Source organism: Pseudophryne corroboree, chromosome 8 (assembly GCF_028390025.1).
Source record: "Pseudophryne corroboree isolate aPseCor3 chromosome 8, aPseCor3.hap2, whole genome shotgun sequence".
NCBI classification, from domain to species: domain Eukaryota; kingdom Metazoa; phylum Chordata; class Amphibia; order Anura; family Myobatrachidae; genus Pseudophryne; species Pseudophryne corroboree.
Genome location: NC_086451.1, coordinates 260,966,043 through 260,989,379, shown reverse-complemented (window position 1 = coordinate 260,989,379; position 23,337 = coordinate 260,966,043). Strand labels below are relative to the sequence as shown.

At 44.9% G+C, this 23,337-nt stretch overlaps 2 pseudogenes; one reads left to right on the top strand and one right to left on the bottom strand.

Annotated features, from left to right (window-relative positions):
* Positions 1-535: 535 nt before the first annotated feature.
* On the top strand, positions 536-654 carry LOC134950549 (5S ribosomal RNA; annotated as a pseudogene).
* Positions 655-15,647: 14,993 nt separating this feature from the next.
* On the bottom strand, positions 15,648-15,766 carry LOC134950145 (5S ribosomal RNA; annotated as a pseudogene).
* Between the last annotated feature and the right edge of the window lie 7,571 nt (positions 15,767-23,337).

Sequence of the window (23,337 nt, the reverse complement as noted above, 5' to 3'; positions counted from 1 at the left end):
TTGGAGTAAATATTGTCACTCTCTTCTCCCAATCGGATGGCACAGATATTATAGGAGAGATAATAAAAGTGACATAGTGTAATTCCGTTTTTTTATTACAAATACACATTTAAAACAATTAAAAAATGACCCATCAAGGGTGATAAACAATTGGACACACACAGATTAAAAACAATGAACAATATGCCACAAGAAGCTGATTAATCGATGTAATTACCGAAACAATTGTGAGGACTATCTCATTGGTCCTCTAACACACATGAATCACAATCACTTTGTGTAAAACAGCAGCATGTGGTATATCAGAAAGCCATGGTATCCTGCATCAAACGGTCAGGTGGATAATTACCATATAGATGTAAAGAAATGGCAATGCTGGAATCTTATTCGCACAGGAATCAAGGGAGTCCAAGGCTGCAGCTCCTAGTCTCTCTGCCCAATCCGCCTTCCCGATGGTCCAGTCACCAGGCCACGGCACCCACGCGTTCCGACCCTGCCCTGGGGTCTTTCTCAAGGTAAGCCTTAAGCATAATGTTGATACAGTCATACCACGCTGGAAATGCCCAAATACGTCCGATCTTGGAAGCTAAGCAGTGCTGGGACTGATCAGTACCAGTGTGGGGGACCACCAGGGAAGATCAGGTACTGTATAATACAATGATAAATAGTTGCCTGAGCAAGGTATATACTCCATGTCTACCGAATAATAGCCCTGTTTGATAAAGTACTAAAAACACTGTAGTACTAATATAGTGGGTAGTCCTCCAAAGTAGATCTATTGGCACCAGCACTTTATATGTGCACCTGATAAATACACGCACCTTAAATAATCAGCACCAGCACTTTAAAAGTGCACTGCACAGATATATGTATTCAATAAATACCCACTGGTTAAAGATGTACTCATATTAGCATAATCCACTACATGCAATTAGCACCTCCAAGCACACTGTATAGATGTATGCACTTAATGATATTTGTTACAATATGTGGTCTCGAATCAATAAAGCACATGCACTTTATTCATTTTTAAATACATGCACTTTATCCACTTGTTATATATCTCAATATTCCTCAATATTCCTTCATAATACCAATGTATGAACCCTATTAGCCTGCCTCCTCTTATATACGACTGTAAAGTCTATTATCTGTCAACCGTGCCTTATATATCTTTCTTTATTTTCTTATATGGGAACATTGCAAAGAAAAACATAAAATGTCTCCTGAGATGCTCCTCCGGAAAATGGCCGCCGCACTATGAATCAATGGAAAGATCCACATAAAGAATGCCACCGTGATTCAAGAACTACAAGGAAACACGTCTGCTCCTGTAGTCTGGGGCGGGCGCATGCGCAGTTTCATACCGGAAGTGGGGCGGAAGTCGCGGACGCGCCCGGACACCGGAAGAAGGGCGGAAGTACCGCACAACAATAAAAAGACTGTTTATTGCTCTAAGGAGCAATCGTTTTTACTTGTTAACTTTGGGCACTGGTCCACTCACACTCTAAGTTACTCCCCAGCACTTTTAATCTTGGTTATTGAGTACAGTTAATGACAGCCAATTCCTAAACAGGAAGTGAGGTCATAACTGTTTACTGATTGATATCACTATATATAGCCAGCTTGTCCCACTCTACCCCAGCCCTGTGATGAAGTCCAAGTGACGAAACGCGTTGGGAGACCTATACCTACCGCATACCACAGATAAGGAAAAACTGCTTATTCTGATTTTATTGTAGTTTTATATTACTTTTTAAGTGTTCTTAGTCCAGTTGTGATTGTATTGTTGTACCATTTTTATATATATGTCATTTTAATTTATTTTTATTCTTGCATCAAATAAATAGTTTATTGTATTTATTACTGGCAATTTTTCCTAATTTGACACCGTTGGTCGCTACACATCCCTCTTTCCCCCTTTTCCATATATTTATATATATATATATATATATATATATGTATATATATATATATATATATATATATACACTGCTCAAAAATATAAAGGGAAAACTAAAATAACACATCCTAGATCTGATGGAATGAAATATTCTTATTAAATACTTTGTTCTTTACATAGTTGAATGTGCTGACAACAAAATCACACAAAAATTATCAATGGAAATCAAATTTATTAACCCATGGAGGTCTGGATTTGGAGTCACACTCAAAATTAAAGTGGAAAAACACACTACAGGCTGATCCAACTTTGATGTAATGTCCTTAAAACAAGTCAAAATGAGGCTCAGTAGTGTGTGTGGCCTCCACGTGCCTGTATGACCTCCCTACAACCCACACAAGTGGCTCAGGTAGTGCAGCTCATCCAGGATGGCACATCAATGCGAGCTGTGGCAAGAAGGTTTGCTGTGTTTGTCAGCGTAGTGTCCAGAGCATGGAGGCGCTACCAGGAAACAGGCCAGTACATCAGGAGACGTGGAGGAGGCCGTAGGAGGGCAACAACCCAGCAGCAGGACCGCTACCTCCGCCTTTGTGCAAGGAGGAGCACTGCCAGAGCCCTGCAAAATGACCTCCAGCAAGCCACAAATGTGCATGTGTCTATTGAAACGATCAGAAACAGACTCCATAAGGGTGGTATGAGGGCCCGACGTCCACAGGTGGGGGTTGTGCTTACAGCCCAACTCCATGCAGGACGTTTGGCATTTGCCAGAGAACACCAAGATTGGCAAATTCGCCACTGGCACCCTGTGCTCTTCACAGATGAAAGCAGGTTCTCACTGAGCACATGTGACAGACGTGACAGAGTCTGGAGACGCCAAGGAGAACGTTCTGCTGCCTGCAACATCCTCCAGCATGACTGGTTTGGCAGTGGGTCAGTAATGGTGTGGGGTGGCATTTCTTTGGGGGGCCGCACAGCCCTCCATGTGCTTGCCAGAGGTAGCCTGACTGCCATTAGGTACTGAGATGAGATCCTCAGACCCCTTGTGAGACCATATGCTGGTGCGGTTGGCCCTGGGTTCCTCCTAATGCAAGACAATGCTAGACCTCATGTGGCTGGATTGTGTCAGCAGTTCCTGCAAGACAAAGGCATTGATGCTATGGACTGGCCCGCCCGTTCCCCAGACCTGAATCCAATTGAGCACATCTGGGACATCATGTCTCGCTCCATCCACCAACGCCACGTTGCACCACAGACTGTCCAGGAGTTGGCGGATGCTTTAGTCCAGGTCAGGGAGGAGATCCCTCAGGAGACCATGCGCCACCTCATCAGGAGCATGCCCAGGCGTTGTAGGGAGGTCATACAGGCACGTGGAGGCCACACACACACTACTGAGCCTCATTTTGATTTGTTTTAAGGACATTACATCAAAGTTGGATCAGCCTGTAGTGTGTTTTTCCACTTTAATTTTGAGTGTGACTCCAAATCCAGACCTCCATGGGTTAATAAATTTGATTTCCATTGATAATTTTTGTGTGATTTTGTTGTCAGCACATTCAACTATGTAAAGAACAAAGTATTTAATAAGAATATTTCATTCATTCAGATCTAGGATGTGTTATTTTAGTTTTCCCTTTATTTTTTTGAACAGTGTATGTATATATATATATATATATATATATATATATAGAATTAAGTAAAAATAAAATAAAATAGACCGAGCTTAAGTCAATACCGTATTGAGGGGCTATCGATTTAAGTTTCAGGATACTTGTCTATTAAGCACCTGTTATCAGCCAGAGACTTTTCTTTAATAAAATTAACACTTTTAACAAGAAATGGTGTGCAGCCTCTATTGAGGGGGTGTAGTATGGTATGCCGGCGGCCGGGCTCCCAGCAACCAGCATACCGGTGCCGGGAGCCCGACCGCCGGCATACCGACAGTGTGGCGAGCGCAAAGGAGCCCCTTGCGGGCTCGCTGTGCTCGCCACACTGCGGGCATGGTGGCACGCTACGCGCGCCACGCTATTTATTCTCCCTCCAGGGGGGTCATGGAGCCCCACGAGGGAGAATAGCTGTCGGTATGTCGGGTGTCGGGATCTTGGCGCCGGTATACTGTGCGCCGGGATCCCGACATTCGGCATACTGAAGACCACCCTTATTGAGGAACTGCTTTACACACACAGTGGGAGCCATAAAGCAGACATGCTCACAAGAACAATGTTATTAAATAGGATGAATACATTTATGAGAACAGTATTCCAGTTCTTTGATACTGTTTCCAACACTCAGTTGTAACATTCCTATGTCAGCTGCTAAAAATGTATATTGTGGCCTTACTATGCAATATTATCACATAAAAATCAAATGAATATAAATATAAATGATGATACATTAATTCCAGTAGTGTTTTGCCAGAGGTTTTCCATAAAATCTGCATCATGTCCACATCACTAATGCAACAAAAGTACAATGCATGGGTCCCCTGAATACTAGTGCTGTAATCTCCTGTAGCTTCTACTTGTCGCTCAGATGCCAATCTAAGTATAAAATCAAAGGACAGAGGTCCGATATGAGTGACCTGTGCCAGGCCTTGTGCCACACATTGTTATGCTTAATCTGAGACGGTATGCCAATTACATTGCAAATAAATACTAATTATTAGTACCTAGTGCACTATAAAGAAATCAGTATTTTGCGAATAAGACACAAAATTCAGGAAAAAATATAAAAGTATGGGAATCACTACCTGTGGCGAAACGTCTCTGTTGCACAAGGCATCTCGCGCAGAAAGGATAGGTGGATGAATATATGCCTGTAACTCTCCATGCACGACTCCACCTCCCATTTTGCTACATACTGCATACAGTGCTATGAGGCAGGCATCTGCAGTGCCACTGATTGGAAGGGAGATGATAATTGATGATTCATAACCCATCATTTTATCTGAAGACGCCGATGTAACTCTCCAATGTCACCCAGGGTACATGCTTTGCCAGCTCCCCTAATTGCGCCCTTGGTTAAAACTAGTGATGTGCACCGGACATTTTTCGGGTTTTGTGTTTTGGTTTTGGATTCGGTTCCGCGGCCGTGTTTTGGATTCGGACGCGTTTTGGCAAAACCTCCCTGAAAATTTTTTGTCGGATTCGGGTGTGTTTTGGATTCGGTTTTTTTTATACAAAAAACCCTCAAAAACAGCTTAAATCATAGAATTTGGGGGTCATTTTGATCCCATAGTATTATTAACCTCAATAACCATAATTTACACTCATTTTCAGTCTATTCTGAACACCTCACACCTCACAATATTATTTTTAGTCCTAAAATTTGCACTGAGGTCGCTGGATGGCTAAGCTAAGCGACACAAGTGGCCGACACAAACACCTGGCCCATCTAGGAGTGGCACTGCACTGTCAGGCAGGATGGCACTTCAAAAAAATTGTCCCCAAACAGCACATGATGCAAAGAAAAAAAGAGGCGCACCAAGGTCGCTGTGTGACTAAGCTAAGCGACCCAAGTGGCCGACACAAACACCTGGCCCATCTAGGAGTGGCACTGCAGTGTCAGGCAGGATGGCACTTCAAAAAAATTGTCCCCAAACAGCACATGATGCAAAGAAAAATGAAAGAAAAAAGAGGTGCAAGATGTAATTGTCCTTGGGCCCTCCCACCCACCCTTATGTTGTATAAACAGGACATGCACACTTTAACGAACCCATCATTTCAGCGACAGGGTCTGCCACACGACTGTGACTGAAATGACTGGTTGGTTTGGGCCCCCACCAAAAAAAGAAGCAATCAATCTCTCCTTGCACAAACTGGCTCTACAGAGGCAAGATGTCCACCTCATCATCATCCTCCGATTCCTCACCCCTTTCACTGTGTACATCCCCCTCCTCACAGATTATTAATTCGTCCCCACTGGAATCCACCATCTCAGGTCCCTGTGTACTTTCTGGAGGCAATTGCTGCTGGTGAATGTCTCCACGGAGGAATTGATTATAATTCATTTTGATGAACATCATCTTCTCCACATTTTCTGGAAGTAACCTCGTACGCCGTTTGCTGACAAGGTGAGCGGCTGCACTAAACACTCTTTCGGAGTACACACTGGAGGGAGGGCAATTTAGGTAGAATAAAGCCAGTTTGTGCAAGGGCCTCCAAATTGCTTCTTTTTCCTGCCAGTATACGTACGGACTGTCTGACGTGCCTACTTGGATGCGGTCACTCATATAATCCTCCACCATTCTTTCAATGGTGAGAGAATCATATGCAGTGACAGTAGACGACATGTCAGTAATCGTTGGCAGGTCCTTCAGTCCGGACCAGATGTCAGCACTCGCTCCAGACTGCCCTGCATCACCGCCAGCGGGTGGGCTCGGAATTCTTAGCCTTTTCCTTGCACCCCCAGTTGTGGGAGAATGTGAAGGAGGAGATGTTGACGGGTCACGTTCCGCTTGACTTGACAATTTTCTCACCAGCAGGTCTTTGAACCTCTGCAGACTTGTTTCTGCCAGAAAGAGAGATACAACGTAGGTTTTAAATCTAGGATCGAGCACGGTGGCCAAAATGTAGTGCTCTGATTTCAACAGATTGACCACCCGTGAATCCTGGTTAAGCGAATTAAGGGCTCCATCCACAAGTCCCACATGCCTAGCGGAATCGCTCTGTTTTAGCTCCTCCTTCAATGTCTCCAGCTTCTTCTGCAAAAGCCTGATGAGGGGAATGACCTGACTCAGGCTGGCAGTGTCTGAACTGACTTCACGTGTGGCAAGTTCAAAGGGTTGCAGAACCTTGCACAACGTTGAAATCATTCTCCACTGCGCTTGAGTCAGGTGCATTCCCCCTCCTTTGCCTATATCGTGGGCAGATGTATAGGCTTGAATGGCCTTTTGCTGCTCGTCCATCCTCTGAAGCATATAGAGGGTTGAATTCCACCTCGTTACCACCTCTTGCTTCAGATGATGGCAGGGCAGGTTCAGGAATGTTTGGTGGTGCTCCAGTCTTCGGCACGCGGTGGCTGAATGCCGAAAGTGGCCCGCAATTCTTCGGGCCACCGACAGCATCTCTTGCATGCCCCTGTCGTTTTTTAAATAATTCTGCACCACCAAATTCAATGTATGTGCAAAACATGGGACGTGCTGGAATTTGCCCAGATGTAATGCACGCACAATATTGGTGGCGTTGTCCGATGTCACAAATCCCCAGGAGAGTCCAATTGGGGTAAGCCATTCTGCGATGATGTTCCTCAGTTTCCGTAAGAGGTTGTCAGCTGTATGCCTCTTCTGGAAAGCGGTGATACAAAGCGTAGCCTGCCTAGGAACGAGTTGGCGTTTGCGAAATGCTGCTACTGGTGCCGCCGCTGCTGTTCTTGCTGCGGGAGGCAATACATCTACCCAGTGGGCTGTCACAGTCATATAGTCCTGAGTCTGCCCTGCTCCACTTGTCCACATGTCCGTGGTTAAGTGGACATTGGGTACAACTGCATTTTTTAGGACACTGGTGACTCTTTTTCTGAGGTCTGTGTACATTTTCGGTATCGACTGCCTAAAGAAATTGAACCTAGATGGTATTTGGTACCGGGGACACTACCTCAATCAAGTCTCTAGTTGCCTCTGAATTAACGGTGGATACCGGAACCACGTTTCTCACCGCCCAGGCTGCCAAGGCCTGAGTTATCCGCTTTGCAGCAGGATGACTGCTGTCATATTTCATCTTCCTCGCAAAGGACTGTTGGACAGTCAATTGCTTACTGGAAGTAGTACAAGTGGTCTTCCGACTTCCCCTCTGGGATGACGATCGACTCCCAGCAGCAACAACAGCAGCACCAGCAGCAGTAGGCGTTACACTCAAGGATGCATCGGAGGAATCCCAGGCAGGAGAGGACTCGTCAGACTTGCCAGTGACATGGCCTGCAGGACTATTGGCTTTCCTGTGTAAGGAGGAAATTGACACTGAGGGAGTTGGTGGTGTGGTTTGCAGGAGCTTGGTTACAAGAGGAAGGGATTTAGTTGTCAGTGGACTCCTTCCGCTGTCACCCAAAGTTTTTTAACTTATCACTGACTTCTGATGAATGCGGTCCAGGTGACATATAAGGGAGGATGTTCCTAGGTGGTTAACGTCCTTACCCCTACTTATTACAGCTTGACAAAGGCAACACACGGCTTGACACCTGTTGTCTGCATTTGTGTTGAAATAATTCCACACCGAAGAGCTGATTTTTTTTGTATTTTGACCAGGCATGTCAATGGCCATATTCGTCCCACGGACAACAGGTGTCTCCCCGGGTGCCTGACTTAAACAAACCACCTCACCAGCAGAATCCTCCTTGTCAATTTCCTCCCCAGCGCCAGCAACACCCATGTCCTCATCCTGGTGTACTTCAACAGTGACATCTTCAATTTGACTATCAGGAACTGGACTGCGGGTGCTCCTTCCAGCACTTGCAGGGGGCGTGCAAATGGTGGAAGGCGCAAGTTCTTCCCGTCCAGTGTTGGGAAGGTCAGGCATCGCAACCGACACAATTGGACTCTCCTTGGGGATTTGTGATTTAGAAGAACGCACAGTTCTTTGCTGTGCTTTTGCCAGCTTAAGTCTTTTCATTTTTCTAGCGATAGGATGAGTGCTTCCATCCTCATGTGAATCTGAACCACTAGCCATGAACATAGGCCAGGGCCTCAGCCGTTCCTTGCCACTCCGTGTCGTAAATGGCATATTGGCAAGTTTACGCTTCTCCTCAGACGCTTTCATTTTTTATTTTTGGGTCATTTTACTGAACTTTTGTTTTTTGGATTTTACATGCTCTCTACTATGACATTGGGCATCGGCCTTGGCAGACGACGTTGATGGCCATGACTAGTGGCAGCAGCTTCAGCACGAGGTGGAAGTGGATCTTGATCTTTCCCTATTTTAACCTCCACATTTTTGTTCTCCATTTTTTAATGTGTGGAATTATATGCCAGTATCAATAGCAATGGCCTACTACTATATATACTGCGCACAAATGAAATGCACCACAGGTATGGATGGATAGTATACTTGACGACACAGAGGCAGGTACAGCAGTGGCCTACTGTACCGTACTGCTATATATTATATACTGGTGGTCAGCAAACTGAGCAAAAATGAAATGCACCATAGGTATGGATGGATAGTATACTTGACGACACAGAGGTAGGTACAGCAGTGGCCTACTGTACCGTACTGCTATATATTATATACTGGTGGTCAGCAAACTGTGCAAAAATGAAATGCACCATAGGTATGGATGGATAGTATACTTGATGACACAGAGGTAGGTACAGCAGTGGCCTACTGTACCACACTGCTATATATTATATACTTGTGGTCAGCAAACTGTGCAAAAATGAAATGCACCACAGGTATGGATGGATAGTATACTTGACGACACAGAGGTAGGTACAGCAGTGGCCTACTGTACCGTACTGCTATATATTATATACTTGTGGTCAGCAAACTGTGCAAAACTGAAATGCACCACAGGTATGGATGGATAGTATACTTGACGACACAGAGGTAGGTACAGCAGTGGCCTACTGTACCGTAATGCTATATATTATATACTGGTGGTCAGCAAACTGTGCAAAAATGAAATGCACCATAGGTATGGATGGATAGTATACTTGACGACACAGAGGTATTTACAGCAGTGGCCTACTGTACCGTACTGCTATATATTATATACTGGTGGTCAGCAAACTGTGCAAAAATGAAATGCACCACTGGTATGGATGGATAGTATACTTGACGACACAGTGGTAGGTACAACAGTGGTCTACTGTACCGTACTGCTATATATTATATACTGGTGGTCACCAAACTGTGCATAACTGAAATGCACCACAGGTATGGATGGATAGCATACTTGACGACACAGAGGTAGGTACAGCAGTGGCCTACTGTACCGTAATGCTATATATTATATACTGGTGGTCAGCAAACTATGCAAAACTGAAATGCACCACAGGTATGGATGGATAGTATACTTGACGACACAGAGGTAGTTACAGCAGTGGCCTACTGTACCGTACTGCTATATATTATATACTGGTGGTCAGCAAACTGTGTAAAACTGAAATGCACCACAGGTATGGATGGATAGTATACTTGACGACACAGAGGTAGGTACAGCAGTGGCCTACTGTACCGTAATGCTATATATTATATACTGGTGGTCAGCAAACTGTGCAAAACTGAAATGCACCACAGGTATGGATGGATAGTATACTTGACGACACAGAGGTAGGTACAGCAGTGGCCTTCTGTACCGTACTCCTATATATTATATACTAGTGGTCAACAAAATTATGCACTGTACTCCTACTATATACTCTCTACAATGCAGCACAGATATGGAGTGTTTTTCAGGCAGACAACGTATACTGGTGGTCACTGGTCAGCAAAACTCTGCACTGTACTCCTCCTATATAATATTATACTGGTGGTCCCCAGTCCCCACAATAAAGCAGCACACTGAGCAAAGATATGGAGTGTTTTTCAGGCAGACAACGTATACTGGTGGTCACTGTCAGCTAAACTCTGCACTGTACTCCTGCTATATAATACAGCTGCTCCCCAGTCCCCACAATTAAGCAGTGTGAGCACAGATATATGCAGCACACTGTGCACAGATAAGGAGCGTTTTTTTCAGGCAGAACATGGATAAAACTGGTGGTCACTGATCAGCAAAACTCTGCACTGTACTCCTCCTATATTATACAGCTGCTCCCCAGTCCTCCCCACAATTAAGCAATAAAGCACAATCAAGTTCAACAATAAACGGAGAGGACGCCAGCCACGTCCTCTCCCTAACATTTCCAATGCACGAGTGAAAATGGCGGCGACGCGCGGCTGCTTATATAGAATCCGAATCTCGCGAGAATCCATCAGCGGGATGATGACGTTCGGGCACGCTCGGGTTAACCGAGCCATACAGGAGAATCCGAGTATGCCTCGGACCCATGTAAAATGGGTGAAGTTCGGGTGGGTTCGGTTTCTGAGGAACCGAACCCGCTCATCACTAGTTAAATCCAACCTGATTGGGGAGAAAGGGGGAAGAGGGGGTGAGTGAATTGGAAGCAGAAGAGTCAAAATCAATTGTAAATAGCTAAAGTGGATACACACTTTCCGATAGAGTAATCAACATCGCTCATTTTGCCCTTCCTGAGCGACATCGTTTACCATATTGTCTAGTGTGTACGCAGCTCAACGATGAGCGGCCCTGTGGGCCGTTAATGAGCCTTGCTGTCGGCCGTGCACGCAGATAAATTTAAACTGTCGTCCAAAAAACTGCATGCACAGCCCAGCCGCAGCGTGACATCACTGAGCGATATCGCTTGCATATCGCTCAGTGTGTACGCACTGCCGACGACCGCCCTAGCAGGGAACGGAACACACTAGGCAACGTCACTTATAGAGCACATCGCCTAGTGTGTACCCACCAATAGCCATTTTGGTTAGGATATTTAACACCTGATTAAATAATATAATCAGACTATATGGAGGGATTAGCTCCATGTGTTTATTGGGTTATATACTTTTATTAGGAATTATGATAGTGTGGGCTTTATTAAAACCCAGAAAAACAAGATATTTTAGAATATTTCATTAATAAAGTGGTAACATTAAATTTGAGGATATTATAAGACCTAGGTGTCCAGTCCTGGGGTAAATGCTGGTGCAGAACTGGGTTATCTAATTGGGCCATGTAAAGGCCTTGTAGTAAGAGGAGCATTTAGAATGTCAGAAGCCAGGGCTCTTTTATTAGTGAACTTGTTATTACACAAATGTGTTGTTTTGTTCCAACATATAGTCCACCATCAATTATGTATTATCCAACAGAAAATCCTCAGGGAGAGCCTTCTCCCATTTGTATAAGGGTGGTCATTCCGAGTTGTTCGCTCGGTAATTTTCTTCGCATCGCAGCGATTTTCCGCTAATTGCGCATGCGCAATGTTCGCACTGCGACTGCGCCAAGTAAATTTGCTAAGAAGTTTGGTATTTTACTCATGGCATTACGAGGTTTTTTCTTCGTTCTGGTGATCGTAATGTGATTAACAGGAAGTGGGTGTTTTTGAGCGGAAAACTGGCTGTTTTGTGGGAGTGTGTGAAAAAACGCTGCCGTTTCTGGGAAAAACGCGGGAGTGGCTGGAGAAACGGGGGAGTGTCTGGGCGAACGCTGGGTGTGTTTGTGACGTCAAACCAGGAACGAAACTGACTGAACTGATCTCAGTGGCAGAGTAAGTCCCGAGCTACTCAGAACTGCAAAGAAATTTCTATTCGCAATTTTGAGAATCTTTCGTTCGCAATTTTGCTAAGCTAAGATTCACTCCCAGTAGGCGGCGGCTTAGCGTGTGCAATGCTGCTAAAAGCAGCTTATGAGCGAACAACTCGGAATGAGGGCCAAGGTCTGTGGGATCACACATGCAGGCATTAAACCCTTGACTCATGACTTCTTGGATAACAAATATTTATGAGTATATTCTCATTGTTTCTTTGCTGATACGTAAATGACATGGGGCCTAATGCAGTCCTGATGGCTGTGCTGCACTTGCCCAGGGAGAGTGAAAACCCGCCCTGTGCAAGTGTGCGAATGCATGTGTACAGTACACCGTGCGAAAACTTCGCCAGGCAGCGGACATCTGTAAATCCGTTTGCAACTTACTCACCATCGAATGAATTTTCCATACTGTGTAGTCTGTGCGTAGCCCAGGACTTACTCCTATAGTGAGGTACAAACAAATAGGCTGACAGGGGCCGGAGCTGACATCACACACCCGCCCTGAAAATGATTGGGAACGCCTGCGTTTTTCCTGACACTCCCAGAAAACGGACAGTTACCACCCCAAAAGTCCACTTCATATCAATCACCTAGCGTACGCCTAGCAAGCAAAATTTTCGCACCATTCTGTCGCTGTTTGGCATCGTTCCTGAGCATTGCGGTGCATACGCGTGTGCAGTCATTCGATAATCAGACGCTGTGCGAATTCGCACAACAGCGGTCAGGTCTGATTCGGTCCCATGATCCCTTAGTACTAATTTAGACGTTTCCTACAAAAAAAAGCAAAACATGCTGTTGCAGTTGTATAACACATGAGATGTTATGAATATACCACTAGGTGGCACTGTTTATCCATGACATCATGCCTACAAATGGTTTTATTTTGCTAGGACTAAACATCAAAAATTTGCTTGTGAGTCACTGCTCTTTCATTCTTTCTTGGGGGCTAATTACGATCTCACCAATGTTTCCCATGAAGCATGTTATTTTAATGATACTGTACAGGAAAAGAAAGGTCTAGTGATTATATAAATGTTTAATTACACAAATCATACTGACTTTTGCAAAGAATAATTTATATGCAGGTTTTATATTTTGAATGGATATAATTTGCCTAATGACAGCAGTAAAATAACTTGCTGATGCTAAAGTGATGCAATACAGAGCCACAGCAATATAAATTGATAATTCAGTAGTTTTAATGAATAAACAATATGTTTTGTATTGTGTTAAGTTAATATGCAGACAAGCACAAATAGCAATGGGGATGGTACGAAATAGCGACGGACAGAATCCCGATAGTGGAATCCCGACAGAATGCAGACGGATCGGGATGAGTATTCTAAGCCTAACAATAACCTCCCCCCTGCAGCCTAACCCTAACCCTCCCCCTAGTGCATAACCCTAACCCCAGTACTTACCATCAGGATCCTGACCGCATTCCATAGCGATGTACTATTAATTTTGTTTCATTGTATTATGTTTTCTTATCAATTAGGATTTTATTTAATCATCTTGTTTCTACTCTGAAAATTCTAAAGAGCAATAGTATAAATAGAAACTTACAGCACCATCATAATCCATATTGTGTATAACAGAAGTTACTGTAGCGGTTAGATCCAAATTCAGTCCATTAAATAGAACTCAAAATAACATTACATTTATTAGAAAAAGAAGAAGCAAACTCAACTAATACAAATAGTAACTACAGTTATTTAGTATTTACTTCTTGACTTTTGTTTATTTGGATTCAATATGGGATCCCGATGGTCAAGATCCCGACGGTGAGCGCAGCGTGTTCCCTTGTGGCCCAGTGGCGAGCTTTGCTTGCCACACTAATTTATCCCCCCTCAACGGGTGGCGTGGACCACCCCCCGAGTGGGAATTCTGGGCCCCGGTCGGGATTCTGACCGCCGGGGTTTCCCTTGGCCGTCGAGATTCTGGCGTCGGTAAAATCACAGTACAGCTTTGAAAAGTGCTGCAAAGGAGATTTAACCCAGGGTATTAAAAGTCAGACAAAACTCTAAAGGCCCCCATCCACTAGGGAGCTTTATCTCAGCAATGAGTTGGATCCATTTTTCCTGCAATCTGGCTGGGAGCTTCCCGGGAGTCCTGCGATTGCGATTTGCTACTTGAGTGTATTTTTTACATGTGATTTATCTCATGCGACCTAACGCACTGCTAGCCACCTCATGCGATATAGCTCAAAGGACATGTTTTCCTGTAATTTCACATATGATTAGCATATGTAAACAGCAGCCATTTTTAACTCTGAGCACACTACTCTGTGACTAGCGAGGCTGGTTTATACCTGCTGAGCGTTCCATATTGCTACCATGCACTACTTTGTTTGGCTTTTCTTAACAAAGTTCTTTATCCTATTCTATTCTGATATGGATCCCTATCGCTAGAATCTCTTAGTAGCTTATGGCTTTCTTAAGAGGAGACGAGACAGGGTTCAGAGAAGTAAGAGGGTGATGTCCTGCCGGACAAAGGTGTGGCTGAAGAAGAGGGGACTCTGCCTCATGTCTCTGCTGACAGAAATTAAGGAGAAAGGACAAAGGATGACCGGGCACTGGTTCGAATTGGATTGAGATTTATGTCTAGAAAACCAAATATGGACGATTGAAATTTGTGGAAAGAAAATTTATATCTTTCAATTGTAGTCCTAGTTGGTGGTGCGCCCAGAGCTAGAGAGTACAAGTACTAACCATGGGAGAGAAAGAAAGCTCTTGTGTGGGCGCACTCTTATGTATAGAAGAAAATTTCTTCAAAAATGTATTAAGGAAATATTTTTAATACATCAGTTTAATATTCAAAATTAAAAACGTTACCCAAATGTGATCCAAAATGTGAATAAAGAGGAATTTTTTTTTAAAATATTCTGGTATTTTTTTACACAAGAAGGTGATTAGAAAGGTTGTAGACACTTGATTGTCTAACACCCGTTTCTCCTGACCAGTACAGAAATTCTGTATTGATGGGACCAAGGAAGGATCAAAAAGTGTGTAGTAGTGTATCTTCAGAGAACCACTTAGGTTGGATCCATGTTATATACTTTGGTGGTCACCAGTTACTTCGAATATGCACGTATTTGTTAGGGATCAGTACTAAATGCCGCCGGCCGGAATACCGGCGGTCGAAATCCCGACGTCGGAATCCCGACCACACAATCCCGACAGGGGTGGCGAGCGGAACGCAGCCCCTTGTCGTGGACACCCACGGAGGGAGAATATGTTGGGATTGTGGCGGTCGGGATTCCGGCGTCGGTATTTCGACCGCCGGGATTCCGGCCGGCGGCATCTTGACCGCATCCCATTTGTTATATATACATAAAAATTAGTTTGACAAGGCCTGACGCTGAATTGACAGAACAAAGGAAAGAAAGAAGAGATTAGTGGTGATACTGCTGTTGGTGTTCACCTTTTAAATAAAGGGAGTAGTGCCTGCTCTACAACACCGGGTATTCCCAGGAAGTCTCCTCTCCAGGTACTGACCCAGCCCAACGCTGTTTGGCTTCCAAGATCGGACGAGATCGGGCATTAGCAGCGTGGTATGATAGTAGAGGAACTATGGGGGTCATTCCGAGTTGTTCGCTCGCAAGCTGCTTTTAGCAGCTTTGCACACGCTAAGCCGCCGCCTACTGGGAGTGAATCTTAGCTTATCAAAATTGCAAACGAAAGATTTGCAATATTGCGAAAAAACTTCTCTGTGCAGATTCTGAGTAGCTCGAGACTTACTCTACCAGTGCGATCAGTTCAGTGCTCGTCGTTCCTGGTTTGACGTCACAAACACACCCAGCGTTCGCCCAGACACTCCTCCGTTTCTCCAGCCACTCCCGCGTTTTTCCCAGAAACGGTAGCGTTTTTTCACACACTCCCATAAAACGGCCAGTTTCCGCCCAGAAACACCCACTTCCTGTCAATCACACTCCGATCTCCAGAACGAAGAAAAACCCTCGTAATGCCGTGAGTAAAATTCCTAACTGCATAGCAAATTTACTTGGCGCAGTCGCACTGCGGACATTGCGCATGCGCATTAGCGACTAATCGCTCCGTTGCGAGAAAAAAATAACGAGCGAAAAACTCGGAATGACCCCCTATATACCAATAAGAGTGCACCTATATAGGAGCAGTAGAAAATGTACTTTTAAAAGGAAGATAGAGTGTAATATGTGGATCTGCTTTCCCCTTTAGGCAAGGTGCAACGCCCACCACAAATGTGGCGTCGTGCACCCTGGATCGTGGATGAGAGTCCACGGAAAGATAGTAAGTCAGAAAAGAAGGGGTTATAGAAAAAATATATCCTTTTTTATAGTAACTTATTCAGTGAGTCTTGTAGGAGAAAAAAGAGCTCCTAATTAAATCTCAAACGTCAGGCAGTTTTGTAAATCATGTGTCAGTCAGACATCTATTCTCCTATATGGAGACACCACATATTATTGCAACTTAGAAACATTCCTAATTTGGATACATTGCAAACGAAATTGTGGATGGAAATAAGTAAAATTTTTGCACTGCTGATTATGGTGTAGAGATGTAGATGTAATAATGGCTCAAAACGATCCCTGACACATAGGACTGTTCGCTGTGCAGGCAGTTAAATAACTAACTGTGCCTGGATACAGGAATCATATGTGAATCACTGTGTATACAGAGATCACATGTGAATAAATAAGTGTCAAATGTGAAAAAAGCACAAAAAATATATATAAAATAATATATATAACTCAGCCTAAATGCAAAGATCTCCTATACATACATACATACATATATATCAGATATGGATAGGCATCTATTGGTACTGAATATGCTATTCACCCAATGGGTGCAGGCTTACGAAGCTCAGAATATGACAGTCCAATGGAGTAATTGCGGTGTCATGTCCTAGAAACGGCTGGTGCCAGCAGGTCCTTCCATGGAGTGGTACCTCCGTGGAAAACGCGTTTCACCCTTGCGGGCTTGTTCACTTCCGGTATCTAAGGTGTGAACCACGGTGAGGGGTTTAAACATACTGAAATTTAGGCGTCAGCCAATCATGGCTGATAGTGTCTGACAGATGCGGGGGGCGGGAGTAGAGACTCCCATTCCGGTGCGTCTGTCTGGAGGCGCGTCCTGGCCAATGGAGATGCAGGTGTGTCGGCTTGCAGTAGCTGCTATTGAATGAAAAGACGCAAGAGGGCGGGGGGCAAAGCTGCTCCCGCCCCGCCGCGTCACACCAATTGTACCTGGGTCCATTCAGGAGTGGGAGCAAAGACGGGGGGATTGGATAAGTGGCCGCGAAGGGGCGGGAACAAGGTGGACCCCGCCCTGGCGCGTCATGTATATTATACATTGGTCCAACGAGAGATGGGGGCAGGAACAAAGCAGGGAAGAGAGTGCCAAATCAAGTAGTAAGAATTAGAAGGCACCATCTTGAAAAAGGGATAAATTGCCAGTCCTTATGTTATCGGGCTGGACAAGACAGAAAAACATTATTTTTTTAATTAAAGTTAACGTTTGCAAATAAAGGTTTAGGTATAGGATATTAGTAGGTGGCAATGTCATTCTTTGGTGGATAAAAGGACCTGGGATGGGGGTGAATAGACTCCCCTTGTACACATCAGGGGATGGGGATGTAAGGCAATGTCAGAGAATGGGGAATGGATGGGAAGTCGGAGAATGCTTGAGTCCGTCGGCGACATTTTTGAACAGGGGGTAGGTATGGGCAGGCGTCGTTATTCTGAAATATGAAGGGTATTACGTTAAAATTCCAAAGTATGTACTGACATGTGACACTGGGCGGTTGGCCTAATTAGAGTCATGCTGGCCAAAGTTGGGAAAATGGTGGGGATGGGTGGTGAATAGGGAATCGATAGCGGGCTGGAGCCTGGCAGGGTGCCAATTTATGATTAAGGGTATTGGTACCCTGTCCTTAAATGTCTAAAATGCCAGGCGAATTAGGTGAATACTTGGGAATCGATTGCGGGATGAAGCCTGGCAAGGTGCCAATTTGTGATTAAGGGTATTGATACCTATACTTAAAAATCTGAAATGCCAGGTGAGTTGAGTGAATAATGGGTAGGGAAGGTGGGAAGTGTGTGCAAATAGCAGGTGGGGAAAATTAAACAAGGGGAGTGAAGGGATGAAAATATGAAAAAGGGTTGCGTTGTAGGGAAAAGGGGGGTGATGCTGTATTGAGGTTGGGACATGGGTGATAAGGTGATGAGTGGGCAGAGGATGGGGGAATGGTGAAGGGGGTGAGTGTCATTGGAGCTCGTTGGGAACCTGTTTAGTATACATATGGGGGCTGGTTGGACATAAGTGTGCAGCTGGTGAGGGGTGAAATTGTAAATGTTGGCTGGATTGTAAATAATTAGGACCAGGGCAGTGTAAATTGTTACGCTGTGGTGAAGGCAAAGAAGTGAGTGACTGTGGGTAATGGTGAGTGATCGTGTGGTGAAGGGGAGGTAGGGGGAGGTGAGGGGTAAGATGAGGTGCAATGACTAGGACAAGGGATGGAAAATGGGTGGGTGGAGGGGGGGAGGGGGAAGGAAAAGGGGGAAAAAAGTTATATTCTTTTGGTGGCAAGAGAAGGGGGGGGAGAAGAGAGGGTGAAAAAAGGGGGCGGGGGGGCGAGGGGGGGTTGGTTAAAATTGGAAATGGGATGAGGGGGTTGAAAAAAAGTTTTTTAGGAAATGGGATGTGATTTATGGATTATAGGTTTTACTCAAAGGAAAGCACCATAGTTTATGTTCTCATTCAGGCCAGCCGGTCTGAGACTGCCGAGGCGGAAAATCCATTCACTCTCTTTTTTGTAGAGTTCTTTGGTAATATCCCCTCCTCGTATGCCCAGATGAATGCGGTCTAGGCCAAACACTTTCAATTCCTTGGTAGATCCTTTGTGCTGGTAATGGAAGTGCCTGGCAACTGAGGTAAGTTGTTTCATGCGTGCAAGATCTTTCGATGCATTCCGGATGTTGCCCAGATGTTCCAGGACCCTCTCCTTGAGTTTGCGTGTGGTCATTCCAACGTATTTTATGTTACAGCTGCACGTGATACAGTAGATTACTGCTGGGGTATTGCAGTTAAAAAAATGTTGTAACGTTGTTGGTTGGCCATACTTATCAGTGACCGTGTTGGTTTGTAGTATATGTGGACACGACTTGCATTGTCCACATGGGAAGGAGCCTGTTATGATTGGCTTCTTGGGTATTGATGTTAACAGATACCTTCGAACCAAATGATCCTTGATGTTCTTAGATCTGCGCCAGCTCATCTGCAATGGGGAGCTCACGAATGGGGATAGATCGGGATCCATCTGAAGTATGGATAGGTGTTTGGTTATAGCATTTTTCAGCATTTTCCATTCAGGACAGAATGTTCCTATGAATCTGATAGTATCCTTTTGTTCTGGGGCCTCCTTCTTCTTGCCAAAAATCAGATGTTCTCTCTTAACCAGTGTGGTAGCTTGGTAGGCTCGTTTGAGTGACCGTTTGCAGTGTCACCACTAATCTCTTCTTTCTTTCCTTTGTTCTGTCAATTCAGCGTCAGGCCTTGTCAAACTAATTTTTATGTATATATAACAAATACGTGCATATTCGAAGTAACTGGTGACCACCAAAGTGTATAACATTGATCCAACCTAAGTGGTTCTCTGAAGATACACTACTACACACTTTTTGATCCTTCCTTGGTCCCATCAATACAGAATTTCTGTACTGGTCAGGAGAAACAGGTGTTAGACAATCAAGTGTCTACAACCTTTCTAATCACCTTTTTGTGTAAAAAAAAGACCAGAACATTTTAAATTTTTTTCCTCTTTATTCACATTTTGGATCACAATTGGGTAACGTTTTTAATTTTGAATATTAAACGGATGTTTTAAAAATATTTCCTTAATACATTTTTGAAGAAATTTTCTTCTATACATAAGAGTGCGCCCACACAAGAGCTTTCTTTCTCTCCCATGGTTAGAAATTAAGGAGAACAACCCAGAGAACTATCGCAACTACCTGTAGATGGATGATGACACATTCCATGAGCTACTGGCCCTGGTGATTTCCTATATTCAGAGGCAGGATACCAAGATACGGAGGGCCATACCGCCTGAGGAGAGACTGATGGCTACCTTGAGGTATCTGGCTACCGGGCGTTCACTGGAAGAACCAGTATTTAAAGGTAAAATAACAACACGACACACTTGTTTACTTGAGTAGTAAATTTTTTTATCGTAGGATAAAACATTCGATAAAGTGCAGTACAAATGGCATATATTTTCACTGTATCCAACATGGCTTAAGTGGTAACATTTTTTGCTAAAGTAGCATACAACAAGTCAAAAGGTCCACATGACATATATTTGCACTGTAGCCACGGGGGCGGTACTGCGTAACGGTAAGAAATTCCCAGATGGTACGCAGTACCGGCGGGCCGTCACCTTGCAGACACCATGTCGAGAGAGGAGAGTGCAGCATGCACCTCTCCTCTCCTGCCCCCTTCAGTCTGTAGACCGGCAGTTTCTCCACCCTTTTGACTACTGCGGCGGCAGCGGCATGTACTCAAACGCCGTTTCGTTAGCCAATCAGAGCTCACGGACTGGCAGCCAATCAGGAGCTCTGATTGACTCGTGGACCAGCGCCAGAATCTGAGCTACAGAACGCCACCGCCGCAGGAGGAGACCGGACTGAGGGCTGGAGAGGCGCGTGCTGCGCTCTCCTCTCCCCAATAGCAGCAGCAGACAGTGCCGGCCCCAGGCAGCAGCAGCAATGGTGAGTTGCGCTGCTGGGGGCATATCTGACACTGTGGGGGCATATCTGGCACTATGAGGGCATATCTGGCACCATGGAGGCATGTGTATCTTGCAATGTGGGGGCATATCTGGTACTGTGGGGGCATGTGTATCTGGCAATGTGGGGGCATATCTGGCACTGTGGTGGCATATCTGGCACTGTGGGGGCTTATCTGGCACTGTGGGGGCATATCTGGCACTGTGGGGGTATATGTGGCACTATGAGGGCATATCTGGCAATGTGGGGGGCATATCTGGTAACGTGGGGGCATATATGTATCCAGGGGCGGATTGGGAACAAAAAGCGGCCCTGGAAAAATTTGTACTAGTGGCCCCACATGGACAGCACCAGAGGTGTAAGGTCTAGCCATGGGCCATGGCAGCAGCACCCCATCCCCCCCCCCCCCCGCCACCAAGACTTTCCAGATAGTTGGCATGTCCAGCATCAAGGGAGAAGTTAAAAATAAATAAAATTAAATATTATGAGCACAGTATATGATACACCTTCAGAATTTAGGAAACTATATAATGCTTTAGAAAGATATATTTTCTTGCTTATTATACCAACCGTATCCCAATCACTATCCACTCAATCTTATATGTCAGCCAAGCAGGCAGACAGAGCATACACTAGATCATTTGCAATCACAGGCTAAGTGGCAAAGTAATTTTCATATATGCAAATTATTTTGCATCTTATTCATTATGTCTATAAATAGGACCACATGTCCTCAAACAAAACAGGCCCCACGGGTGCGTCGGCCCACCGGGAATCTTCCCTGTGAACCCTATGGCCAATCCGCCTTTGTATGTATCTGTCACTGTGGGGGTATATCTTAGCACCATGGGGGAATATCTGGCACTGTGGGGGCATGTGTGTATCTGGCACTGTGGGGGCATGTGTGTATGTGACATGCCCCCATTTTCATTGGCCACACCCCATGTGGCATGTGGCCACACCCATTTTTAGGGGCATGTGTGCCCCTTTGGCGCGTGCACACAGTACCACTAAGAATTTTTTTGTACTTGCACCACTGACTGTAGCCAATATGGCTTTCAGCAACCATAAATACTCCCTTATTATAAACAGTATAAAATACAAAAACTTTAATAGTAGAGGGATTGGGTTAAAGCCAGAAACGTCCAGAGCCCCCTATGCCACACCGTACCGGATCCCTGCACCAATCCCAGCAATTTTGGAGAAAGTACTGCACATCCCTATGCGTCCCGGTTTATGTGGTCTCCAGCCCAGTGGGGTGTATACTGTATGTCAGCGGTCATTGCGGAACACCGGGAGAGAGAGTTTACAGCATCTCTGTATGGCCTAGGTTGTTCCGGTTTTTAAAAACATCCCTGGATCATGCAGAACAGCTGTAATCTCTCCCTCCCTTTCTCCACAATGACTTCTGTCACATAAACCCCCCAGGCAAAGACCCCCTCTTCCCCCCACCGGATTGGAACCTGCAGTACTTTTTCCAAAAAGTGGGCAAGCATTTGAGGACCTGGGCCTTTCTGGTTTTTAGCCAATCCCTGTAATTCCCAATAATTATGGTGCAGTATATATATTCCTAACATGGGAGGGATATATGGTGTTTTGGTTGCAGATTTATATACAGAGAATATGCACATGCTGAAAGTGCAGAATCAGTGGTCCTGGCCCCATGACTACGCACTTGCAGCATGTGTGTATCCTCCACCCAAACTCTGCAACCAAAGCACCATATATCACCATACCACACCATATTCATTGGAAATATAAATTTTACATTAAAAAACTAAAACTAAAATGCATCATCCTCACCCTCCAGCATAGCAGAAAAAAATATCTAGGGAAGATGGGTGAGGGAGTAGACTCAGCTTGTTCGGTGAAAGGAATAGGCAGTGAATCGGTGGGAGAAATATCCTGGAGTTGGGTGGAAGGAATAGGCTGGGGTTGGGTGGGAGGAATAGGCTGTTAGGCTGGGGCCATATAATCTGAGATGACTGGAACGGTGACCAATCACTGTGTCATCACTCAGATGGCCTCTCCTCATCATAAAGACCAACTCATGGGACAGTCGCTCATAATGTTCCACTTGGTCAAGGTGGGCATCGCGTGTACACCTGGCTATGTATGTCCCAAACTCCGCAAAAAAGTCTGGTGGATTTGTCAAAGCTCTATTGACGTGCCGGCAGCAAGCAGCCTCCTCCTCATCTTCCTGGGTGTTCTTGTGCTTCTGCCTTCTTTTGCATGAAGCTCGTGGACTGGTCGTAGGAGGCACAGGTGTACTGGTTTGTTGTGCTGGTGGGGTTTGTGTGGTGTCCTCAGCTTTCACCAAAACAGTGAGGTCTGGGGTGCTGGACATTTCGGTCTCCAAAGTTGTAAACTG